Raw genomic sequence first — 12,462 nt, forward strand, 5'->3', positions numbered from 1 at the left:
AGGCAATACTGATGCAATAAACATGCTTGTTCATATATGCTAAGCAGTGGCCTTTTACTTTCTATGGAACAAGGTCCGAAGAGTGAAACTGATGGGTCCAAGGATATATGTAATTTTAATGTTAATAGGTCTTGCCAGATTGTTTCACAAAAAAGCTGTAACAATTCCCATTTACATTAGGAATGGATGAGAGCCATTTCCTCCTCTCATCCCCAACCTCCTGCCAGGAGCAGACTGACTGACTGATTTGCCAATTCAATAGGTATGAAGTGAAATTTCACTCTTCTTCCCAAATATTTATCTTTATTTTGTAGCTTCTTGTTTTGAGTCTGCCTTAGGTGGTTTCTCCCTCCCCTCTCCTTTATCAGTGTTTTTCAAACTGTGGGCCATGAAATAAATGTAATGGGTAATACTTAAGTTTTTAATTATGTGGAATCAGATATACAACAAAGGCATCACACATAGTAAAGGTAAGTAATGTTCTGTGAAACTTGCTTCATTTTTTATACATGCATATGTTCTGAGTCACAGTGTAAAATACATCTGTTATGGGTCTCGGTTCCAAAGCTTGAAAACATAACCCTAAAGTGCCATGTAGTCTACTAGGTTTCCATGCAAGACAACTGTTTCATTCTTCCCATTTAAGTTTTATATTCACCTAGAATTTACTTCTATAAGAGGTATAGAAAAAGTCCAATTTTATTTTCTTCTAGATATATAGTCAGTTGTGCCAGCATCACCTATTAAAAATACATCATTTCCTAATGAACTGAAATACCAGCTGTGTCATATATTAAGTTCTCATTTATATAGGAATCTGTTTATGAGTCTGTTAAATGATTTGTCTATTCCTGGGCTAATGCATAATGATTTAAATTCAGGACCTTTATAAACTTTTTTAATATCTGGAAAAGAGGCCCTCTCCACTTCCATTATTTTTTTTAAAAACATTTATTGGCTATTCTTGGGCATTTAATTCTTCTGTATAAAATTTAAGGTGATTTTATACAATGAAAAGAACTAAACAAAACCTTGCTAGAATGCTAACTAAAATTGCTTATTCCACCTTCCCAGCCTCATCCTCTATTGCCACTTCCCTCTTCCCCTCCATACACACCCACAAGCTATGGCCACCAAGAATTACTGGTGATTCCTCAAACCCAACAAGTTTTCTCATACCCATATTGTTCCCACTACTCCCACTGACAGACTGCCATTCCCCACCTTGATCTACCTTATGAAATACTCATTCAACGCACAGCTCAATGTCCTCTCTTTGGTAAAACTTTTCTTGACTTCTCAAATCACCCCTCCGCCCCAGCTTGGAGTGCCTATTACAGGCTGTCCATATCAAGCTTCACACTAACTTATTCGTTAGCTGTGTAAAGATATCTTCACCACAAGTGTGTCAACCTTTTTTGAAAGGAAACCTCACTTCCTGAATCTTTGAGTAGTCCCTGGCACACAGTGGATACCGAATAAATGTTTCAGAATGTCAAGGTTTACCCATGGGAAAAAGGAAGACATTAGAAGGTGTTCCCGTTATGTCCAAAATTTTGCATACTATATATACAAATAAAAATTGAAAAATGTCCATTTGTTTTAAGCTAATTATTAGTAAAAATAAAAAAGTACTTGATGCCTTTTGAGCTCCTTCTTTTCCTTGGCCCACTCCAAACTCTTTGGAGTGTAGTTTCTCTTCTAATAATGGCCCTTGAGCCATTCTCTACCGCTCGGGCCCGCTTCTATTTCTTTGAAGTGTACTATCTCTTCTAATAAACTGCTCTTTCACAACTGAAAAAAAAAAGTACTTGATGGTTTCCAAATACTTAAGGAATATTGAATTAATATTAAGCATCCATTCCAGATAACACATTATTGGGGGAAAAACATGCTTCAAGAAGACAAAAAAAGACAAGTTAGTTCTCAAACTCCATTGTATACATTAAGAATCATCTAGGGGGCTCTAATATAAAATGCATATTCCAAGGACCAGCCCTAGAAACTTTAATTCTGTAGGTCTGGGTGGGGCCTGGAAATCCGCATTTTAAGCAACAGCTACCACCTCTCCCTATTCTGATGTAAAGACAGGAGTATCACACCAGGAAAAAAACAATCAAAACAGCTTTCACATCTTTTAAATTCTTCTCAAAAACTTTTTAAAGTTTTTAAATGTGAGAAATTTTCATTCTTTAACTGTATTAATGTTTAAATGACTAAATGTAAGAAAATGTAATAAACGCTTTCAAGAAACATGTAAAGTAGAAAGGTATAGAAAGGATACAATTATAAAGTTGAACTAAAATATTAAAATGTAGAAATAGAAGAAACAGATGCTAAATTTTAAGAAAATACATATAGACAAAAAAACATTAAGACAAAAATGTGCATTATAATTACAGGTGAATTAAATAAGACAATGAAGAGAAAACCAACATTGGAAACAAACAAGGAAATAAAAAAATCACAAAGTAAAGCAACTAAGATATAGTTCTGTACCTATTTAAACTAGCAAAACAAGTGATAAGTCCTTTCTAATTAGGAGGTAAGAGCAACAGGACACATTCAAGAGCTTAGGGCGATGGTTTTCAACAGAAAACAACTGCCCCTAGGGGGTAATTGGGAAATATTAAGTGCACTTTTCGTTAACACAATGATGGGGGCGTGCTGTTGGTATTTATGGGCAGAGTCAGGAAATCTAGACATCCTGCAATGCAGGAGACAGCCCAGTACAATGAACAATTAACGCTACATTTCACATGACTTTCAAACGTCTGCCAGAAAATCATTCTGTTCTCAACTGTCTAAGCCTAAAAATCTAATTCGATTTTACATGTAAATGCTTTTATAATAGCCACTGAATTTCCCAGTAATGCAATTAATCATATAAACTGAAAAAAAAACCTGACCTTTTTTATGTTTAGAACCTTACCATACCATTTTTCATTTCAGAAAAATCACATCACCAAAGGCCATGCCACTTGTGGCACCTGAGTTGCTAATACCTAACGCGCTGCTGTCAGGAACGCAATCACAAGAACTACACATATCCTTATTTAGCCCTTATTGAAAATGTCAAAAAAATTTAAAAAGTGCCACAATTATCTTACTTCTCAACTTAAAAGTAGACACAAGCATCTGACTACTCTGTTATGTCCTCTAGAACCTGAGCATTTTTATTGAAATACTAATTTTATTGGAAGGATAGTAATTTATATTTTTCATTTGTTAAAGAGTTTCATTGACTTTTTTTGTAATTCTGTGTGTTGGTAGGTTATATATTATCTGTGAATTTCAGGATAATAAAGTGATCATTACTAAATATTAGGTCTAAGTTGGAACCCCCCCCCTCCAATCTAGGAACCAAACACGTAATATATAGTAAAGTGGCAGGGTGGGCATTGTGGCAAACTAGAAAACATAGGCTCTCTTTAAAGGGAACAGCCACTACTCAGCCCCAGCCAACTATTACCTTGAAGGAATGTAGACCCAGTGTTGTTAGATAATCCAATTTTTCAAGAGACACAGAAAATTTGGATATTCCTGTGAGTCTCCTACTATTTAAATGTTGGCAAATAATTCAAGTTTTTAAAAATTGACACAACGTGGGCTAAAAAGAACTCATCTGTAGGTCAATTTATGCCTCTGATCAAAGATAAAGGCATATGCTGGTTTTGGTAACTGAATTAGCACAATTCTTGTGGCATAAGCTATGGATGGCCTATTGCTGCCCTGGAAGTCACCCACCGCACCTACGGTCCAGAGGCTGGGCTTATAACCCAGCTTTGGAGGTCCTATAACTTATGTTTCAGTTTTGTTGCTGTTAGGGAAAATAAAGATGAGCACAGAGTGTAGTGTGACAGATGTGGCAGGGTCACGTTCTCCTCAGCCCAGTTTTGTCAGTGACCAGACTATTCTTAAACATAAACAAGGACGTCGTCTTGCTGTTACAGCTCAGCCTGTCCAAAGCAACAAATCCAGCGGTCTCAGAGAACATTATTACTTTCAGGAACCAGAAGTGCTGCACAGCCTTGGTCCTCCTGGGCAAGGAAGCTCATATCCATATCAACCTCTCAAGACAGCGCCATGGCATAACAATGTTGGACCCTGAACGCCTAGTCCATTGCCATGGGGTTTGTAGCTCTATGCTGTAAATAAATTGGCACACCTGTAAGGCACCTCTCAGGCTCATGTCATTTTTCTGATCATTCACCCAAGGACAGCATGAATATGTGTTTTGCCAACACATAGCAGGAGACATAGTAACCTCAGGTGCCTTGACCCAGTAATACCATTTAATTTTTCCTTATAAAACAACTCAATAAAAAAATGGACAAGATGTTCACTGTAGTATTGTACATAAGATGGGGAAGTGGGTATAATTTATCTGTCCCTCAATAATGGGATAACTTCATAATCAGAACATAAAAACTATATACTATAATGTAGCCATTTACCATAGAGATGAGAAGCATGAAAACATACAGGATGCCTGGTTAAGAGCGAGGGCTCTGGAACTAGACTTCTTAAAGCCCAGCTCTACCACCTGCAAGCTGGGGAAACTTGCAGAAGTTACTCCACCTCTGTGCCTGAGCACCCTCATCTGTAAAATGGGGCTAACAGTAGAATAATAGCCTACTTCCGTGTTGTTGCGGTGACTACAAAATCAAAGTATGTAAGATGTTTGGAAAATGTCCTAGTCTGCAGTAAGCATCAATAAATGATAGCTATTCTATGGAGGGATAAAAATACATATGATGATTAAAACTAGATAAACATATATACATGACTAATGATTAGAAGGATCGCAGAGAAATGCAGGTAGTTCTAAGTGGTGGAACTGGTACATTTGGTTTAATTTGATGTTATAAGTTTTTATTAGTAGATCATCATGTCATAGAATTGACAAGTATATATCAGCATCCTGACTATACATATGACTACTTAAACACTGGAAGGAACCACCAAGCTGACTTATTCAATAAACAGTTATTAACTATCTACTATATACAATGCAGTAAGACCAGGAAGAAGATAGAGTAATAGGACTTGGTTCCTGTTTCAAATGAGTTTATAGTTTAATCGAGGAATAAGACATACATAAATAACTGTAATATGAAATTAGAAACTTGAAGTGCTAAATGCCGTTAAAAAAAAAGCTATAGGCGAGATATTGCGCAAGTTCAGAGAACAAAAGATTACTTTTGACTGAAAGAAGGGCTAAGCTGGAAAACGCAGGATAAAATTAGGGAAGACTATATAGCTTATGGGGCATATGAATTGAGTACTGAAGGAAGGTTACAATTTTAACAGAGCAAAGAAATTGAGCAGGTAAGAGTGAGAGTAAGAAGGGACAGGTAGAGGAGAAAAGGAAAAGATGTAAGAGGAAGGATGCTTGCTTCAAGTAGCAAAAAACAGCACCAAAAGCTAAAAACCCAGAGTGGCAGAAAAGAAAGTTATCTGTAGAAGGCAGTAGGTCAGGTTTCAAAGGTAAGCAGTGACCAATTGTGAAAGACTATGAATGCTAGACTGGTAATTAATTTAGTAAAAACTGGGGCAGAGATTGCAAGTTTAACCATCATAGATATGATACAACAGGAACCTGAATTCCTATTAAAGAAATTTTATGGAAGTGTCCCAGACAGGCTGAAGGGCAAGTAAAAAAGCAAACTCCAGTGTGGCTAATATATTGAGGGGGAGGGCAGGAAGGATGGGGACAAGGCAGAGAGGGTTGGGCAGTGCAGTGAGATATGAAGACATAACTGATGCTAGATGATTAAGGGCTTTGACTGCTATGTGAAGGATCCTGAGAGTCTCCTCCCCAGCTCAGCTTTGTTGGCTAACATGAGCTGCTAGCAGAGAAGTTTCCACCTTCAATGCTCCAGAAGTAAATATGGAGGAAGGGGAAGAAGATGACAGTGCTCCCCTTAATTCCTTCCCAACTCCACATGTACTCATTTTCTAGGTAATCTCCCTGGAGGCTTCTATTATCAGGTGACCAAGTGCTGGATAACACTGTAGACCGTATGGCTTATAGGTACTACCGCAGAGTAACATGGTTTGGCCTAACTGACAAATTACCAAAATGATCAATACAGTAGACACACTAAGGCCACAGCCTGACATTAACTACATCAATTGATTCAATCAATATTTATTACATGCTCTCTATACATCAGGCACAGAGAATATTAACAGTGAATAAATATCTCTGTTCCCAAGGAGCTTCAAGTCTACTTACAGAGAGCAATTTTTTAAAACTTTGTAAATTCAGACATCAATTATTTCATTAAACAAACATTTATTAAACACATGCTACATATCAGTTGTTGTCCTAGGATGTAGGTACCATCGTGTCCTGTAGCTATAAACAGGACACAATGGCTGCCCAAGAGAAGGTTTCATAGTGAAGAAGACAAATCCATGACCACACCATAGTACAGTAAGATTCAACATAACTGATGTGATGAGGTATGGTAGCATCATGCAACAGAAAAATACTAGAGATCTTGCTTAATAACAATGTAGCTTTGTATAACTAACTGATCATTTTCAAAGTTTTCATGTTACTTCATTTTATTCCAATAACAAGCCTAGAAAGTTAAGGAAGAAAGATGTCACTAGCCACTAGGTGAGGAAACACAGTAAGGTTATGACTGGCTCAGGTCACATGAAGTAACAGTAGAGCTGGGACAAGAAACCACCTCTTGTCTCGAAGTCCAATGCTCTTTCCTTTTCTCTCACTCCATACCTCATCATATGACCTTGGACAAGTCACTTGGCATTTCTTTGTCAGTTTCCTTATCTGTAAAACAGGGAGAATACCTGCAGTACCTACCTAATGTGATTTGGGAGAAGGATCAAATAAAGCAACATAAGTCAACATACTTTGAGATGTACAAATACAAGGTACGTATTATCAGGCATGCCTTGTTTCTCTTAGGAAAAATAGGGTACAAGGTGCCAAAACACTGAGTAAATAAATGCACTGTACTGGGTTTTAAGGCACACAAGTACACTCAAGGTCATCCATATAGCCTTATAACTAATAAAGACAAAAGGAGCACAGTTCATATTTCTGTTGTAGTCCTATTGACTCTACAAGGCAAATTTATCAATCAAGTTTGGCTGAAAAAAAATGTATTCACCTGCGCAATACATTCTGTTAGGAATCCTATCAAACGTTAAAATACCAGAAAGACAGACAGGTTCTGCCAACATTCTTCTTTAAAAATGGAAACAGGTAGTTTTTGCTAGTCTATCCAAAAAAACATATATACATGTATAAATGTATATATATGTATATATGTTAGTGTGTGTGCGTGTGTGTGTGTGTGTGTGTGTATATCCTGCCTGCTCCCCACCAGCACCCAGTTCTCATCTTTTATGCCTCAAATCTGCTCTGTCAATACAGTAGACACATCCACATGTAACTACTTAAATTTAAATCAAATTAGAAATTCAGTTCCTTATTTACACTAGTCACATTTCAAGTGATCAACAGTCACATATGGCTAATGGCTACCATATTGAACAGGGCAAATATGAAATAGTTCCATCACTGTGGGAAATTCTATTTGACCGAACTGCCTTAGATACTATACTTTTATTTTTATTACAACCCTGACTATAGACTCCTTGAGGACATGGGCTGCTTCTCATTTACCTTGGTATCCCCAGTTGGTATAGCAAAGTACACACCACACACCAAGCACTCACTATACATCTAATTGAATATCTCAAACATAGCTGACTACTCTGCCCACTTCCCCATCCGCAACACACACACACACACACACACACACACACAACAAAGACATTCTCTCACATGGGAGGAATGGGTGTGGAAGGGGACACAGCGTTTAGAGAAAGGAGGCCTACTTTCTAGTCCTAGATGTGCTAGAAGCTAACCATGTAATCTTGGGTAAGCTGCCTACTTTCTTCACCTATAGAAACTTAGAATTAAACTCTATGTACCTTAATTCTATAACTTTAATCATCTTGTACCAAAGGAAATCATGTATTCTATCTAAAAAGTCTTTACACATGCCAGGGAACACACCTGCTAACACTGATGGGAATCTCAAACAGAATCCATTTCTAGATCTCAGGCTTTCATGATTAGAGTCACTTTTGGCCTTTAACTGAGCATGTGGAATTTTTCACCTTTACTTTGGAGATCAACTAGAGACTTAAGCCTTAGACTTAAAGATTGAGTTTCTTCCATGTGCTGAGGCCAGAACTGGATACTCTGTCCATATCTGATCAGAGAAACAAGGGCAAGTTTCCTGAGTATCTGAATTTAACAGGAATTGTCCCATCGGTTTCTACTAGCCTTAGCCTAAATATTGAGAAACAGTACAATATTGAATCAAGAAAATCTTTCTATAACAATCTTTATGCTGCAAAGAATGTCATTTTATGAAATGTCTATGTTTTATTCAGTCACATACTTCATATTTAACTGCTATAAAAAAATATATATATCTATTGTCCAAAAACCTCTTCATAATCACCTTCACACACATACACGCTTTTATAAACCTTACATGGTTTTAAGACCAACCAAGAACAAATATAATCTGAATTATTGCCTGGCCTTCCTTTAAAACATGTAAATATGTTGGGCAATAGTACATGAAGCATTCTGCAATAAATATATACTAAGTTTGTCAATTCCTCTGACATCAAAGTTTTAATCTTCATGAACTACTGTGTCATCTCTCCTGGTGTACAGGATGAACTTTTCCCAATAGCAATTCCTTCTACTAGTATTTACTATTACCAACAAGGCAATAACATTTAATGGATGACAAATAAACACTATTTTGGACAACGAGGCAGGGAACACATGCAAAGGCCTAAGGGCAATAAAAAGGTATTCCACTAAAGAACTGATTGTATCTGATTGTAATAAAATCAGATATTAAAAATCAACCCAGATTGATTGCAGTTAGATCTACATTGTGCCTTGCCAGTGTCAGAAACTCAATGTGTTTGTTCAGCTGCTAGATGGATAAATTAATGAACCTAATGAGAATGTTTCCAAGCAAAAAGAACAAAACTCGATAGGTGAAAAACTACCAAATACCTTTTGCAAAAAATGGAAAAAGAGAAGAACCAGTAAAATCTTTGTGAGTCTGTATGTCCAAGCACTAGGAGGAATACAGAGATAGAGAAAACAGGGTTCAACTTGCTCATGATTTAGTAGAAGAGAGAGAAACACAACACAGAAAAATAACTGGTAAATTCCATGCTGCTGCTGCTAAGGGGCAGACAGGAAAGACCCATGGTGGCTGGGGGGAGGAGGCATCTTGAAGGTTGCGAATGTTGGGAGTTATGCACCCAGAGATGGGAAGAAAAGGCTACGTGCACGTGTGTAAGAGCAGATGTGTGCGCCTTTGGGTGGAGTGCAAAAGCATGGTTGTCTAGGCAGGGGAACAACGTATGCAAAGAACACCCAGAGATTAGAGACACTGCACCCGTGAGTACTGTACAGTCAGGAAAATCACAAACTAACAGTTTTGCATGACATGGATTCACAGTAAAAGGGCCGGCTGACTCAAATCCTGCAGAGAAAGTTACTTCCCACCCCCAATCAGCTTTAACAAGGTGTAGTGGTCAGCGGACCTAATAAAAAAGATCTCTGCCGGAGGAACTTGCATTTTTAACCAATTCCCAGAGGATTCTTCTGCACGCTTAAAACTAGAGAAACACTGAAACGTTTTTTTGAGATACAGAATTACCTACTGTAGCAGTTCCCAAACTTTGCGACACACTAAAATCATCTGGAACTCTTCAAAAAAAAAATACTTGTCTGGCTCCCCCCCCCCATTCTGATTTAATAGATCTGGGTGCGCTACCTGGGCATCAGGAATCTTTCAAAGCTGCCCCAGGTGATTTTAACCTGCAGCAAAATCGGGAGAGCCACTGACCTAATTGTTAAGAACTTGAATCTGGAGTCAGGCGGCTTGGGTTCAAATGACCAGCTAAGTGACCTTCGGCAAGTAAGTCACCTAACCCTTCAGGGCCTCAGCTGCCTTGTCAGTAAAATGGGGATGACCATCCTACCTTACAGGGTTGTTGTGAAGTTAGATGTGGTGAACGTAATGCCTGGCGTACAGTAAGCGCTTAACAAGGGGTAGCTGTTTAGTCTCAGCATTAACTCGTCCTCGTCCGATTGTCACTGTGCAATAGGCAGAGCATCGTCCCCACAGGGCGGCAGCCACTCGGACCAACCTTTCTGCTGGACCAGATTCTTCGCCGGAGTTGTCCAGCTCTGCTCCAGACCCGCCCCCTCCCCCAGATGGCCGCGAGAGAGCTGCGCCCGGCCGGGCCAGCTCCCAAGGGCTACACCGGGTTTAAACAGACCCGACAGACGCCGCCGATTCCAGGGCCAAGTTCCCCCGGACCCCGTGGGTCCCCAGACAAAATGCGAAGATGAGCTTCCGAAGGCCGGGTCCTGGAGCACCCGGGGCCGAGCAACAAGGCTTGGCCGTCCCGGGACCGCCCGGAGGGGAGGAGAGGGGAGGGTCCGGCCGCGACGGGGAGGGCCGCCCGGTTACCTGAGGCGACGGGCGGGGCCCGCATCGCTGGGGCGGGCGCCGCCACCGCCGGCCGCACTCGGCCTTCCGCCTCACGCCACCTGCGACATAGGGCGAGCGTTTTCGCTGCCCCGGCCGGCTGTCCTCAGGCGGTCGGTCCGTCCACCGGTCAGCGACTCTCCGAGGGCGCCTGGGGACGACGAAGGCCGGTCGGGCCGGCAGGCTAGGCTCTGCTCAGGCAACTTCCGACTGCCAGGGACGGCAGCGTCAAATAACTCCCCGAGCCCGGTGGGCCACCGCGCGTGCGCGGCGCGCCTGATCAGAGACTTCTGCGGGTGGCGTCAAATAATTCCCGAGACACGGAGCCGGAAGCTGCGCCTGCGCAGATATCCCAGCTCGCCGCGCGGAGCTACATTCCCTCCTCCCTTTCCGGATCAAATGGAGTGGGTGGAGTGAAATGACGGATGCGCCTACCTCATCGCAATTCAGGCGGGGACGTTCTCCACCTGCATCCCTGTCAATCAACCCGTATGCTGCCTGTTTTAGGTAGGGACGGAATAAGAGTGTTCTCTGCAAGGTTCTGGCTCCCACCCAAGTTCTGAAATTTCTCACATCCCATTACAGCATCCTTCCTTTGAAATGTTGCCCTTTATCCGCCGCCCCCTTATTACCTGGACATAGCATTAATTATGAGCAATGTTCAATTCCAGGTCAGGTGTGGGTTACAAAGATGAATCAGACATCAGATTCAGAGCCTCTCATTAAGGAGCTGAGTCTGATATAGGCGATAAGACATCAATAGTAATAATAACAGCAGGAGATTCCAGTTTGAGCACCTACAATGCACCACACGTTTTGTAAACAGTATCGCTTTCAATAATTTGGTTTCAGCTTCAATGAAGAAAATAATAAATACCATCACAGGGGTACAGCTCAAGTGCCTTGGGAGTGTAAATGAGGAAACTTGGGCTAAGAGAGTAGAGGAGGAAGGACCTGGCCTTGAGACTGTCCTTGATATCCAGGAAAGAAGGTACCAGCGTGTTGAGTAGTGCTGAAGTCACAGATGTCTGAAAAGAGCAGAAGGGAGCGAAGAAGATACTGACTCCTCTCTCCTTACTGTCAGAAGGGACTACTAGGAAGGAGTGACAAGGGAGCCGGTATGTATCCTCCTAAACAGGATAGAAGTGTGTTTCCTCAAGACCTTGCCCCACCTCCCACCCCCACAACCAGGAGAGTAGCTAGAAGTAGCTAGAGGAGGGAAGAAGAAGGTGCAAGAATATTCCCGGACAGGAGCAGGGCTTTATCCAGAACATTTTGTGGATCAAAGCAATCCATTTCAATTAAACGCTAAGTGCCAATACCTTCAGAGGCTCACTCAGTATCTATTCCAACCACTTATCCTTTGCCTTTGTAAACTACAGAGGCTGGAAAGCAAGCACACAATTCCCAAACTTCCGTGCACCTCAGGGTGGCAATGAGATGAAATTCTGGCCAATAAGATGTAAGCTGAAGTCCCAAAGGAGAACTTTCCTTCCAGAATAAAAAAGAAGTCTTTGGAGAAGTTTGTGACCTTCACCTTTCCCTTACTTCATACTTGAAACTGAGGCATAACACCTGGAGCTGCAGCAGCATTCTTGAGACCATGAGGAGGACTACGCTAAGAAAGGCAGAACAGAATGACGAAATAAACCTGGTTCTTCAAGATATACTCAAGCAGCTGTGCAAACCCTGAACTGCCTTCCTGTTTTACGGGGAGTAGGGGGACCTTATTTGGACCACAGTTTGTTGAGTTTTCTGTTACTTTCAACCAGATGCATTCCTGACCTAATAAATATTGAATACCTTATGGAAGAGAGACTCTTCCAAGACATGACTGCTGCCTGACAAGGAAGCTAGACCTGAGCCCAAAGCAGGAGAT

General features: G+C 40.8%; 1 protein-coding gene across 10 annotated transcripts in view; it reads right to left on the bottom strand.

Moving 5' to 3' along the window:
• Positions 1-10,831, bottom strand: part of RALGAPB (Ral GTPase activating protein non-catalytic subunit beta) — an 83,303-nt gene extending 72,472 nt beyond the window's left edge. For 8 of the 10 annotated variants that reach the window (XM_019625076.1, XM_019625074.1, XM_019625073.1 and 5 more), the window contains exon 1: positions 10,566-10,831. The gene's annotated coding sequence lies outside the window, so the exon portion shown is untranslated. Of the gene's footprint in view, positions 1-10,071; positions 10,505-10,565 lie in introns of those variants that run through there. The other 2 variants (XM_019625068.1, XM_019625067.1) reach the window with 1 other exon arrangement.
• Between the last annotated feature and the right edge of the window lie 1,631 nt (positions 10,832-12,462).

This window comes from Hipposideros armiger, unplaced genomic scaffold, assembly GCF_001890085.2.
Source record: "Hipposideros armiger isolate ML-2016 unplaced genomic scaffold, ASM189008v1 scaffold_613, whole genome shotgun sequence".
NCBI lineage: Eukaryota > Metazoa > Chordata > Mammalia > Chiroptera > Hipposideridae > Hipposideros > Hipposideros armiger.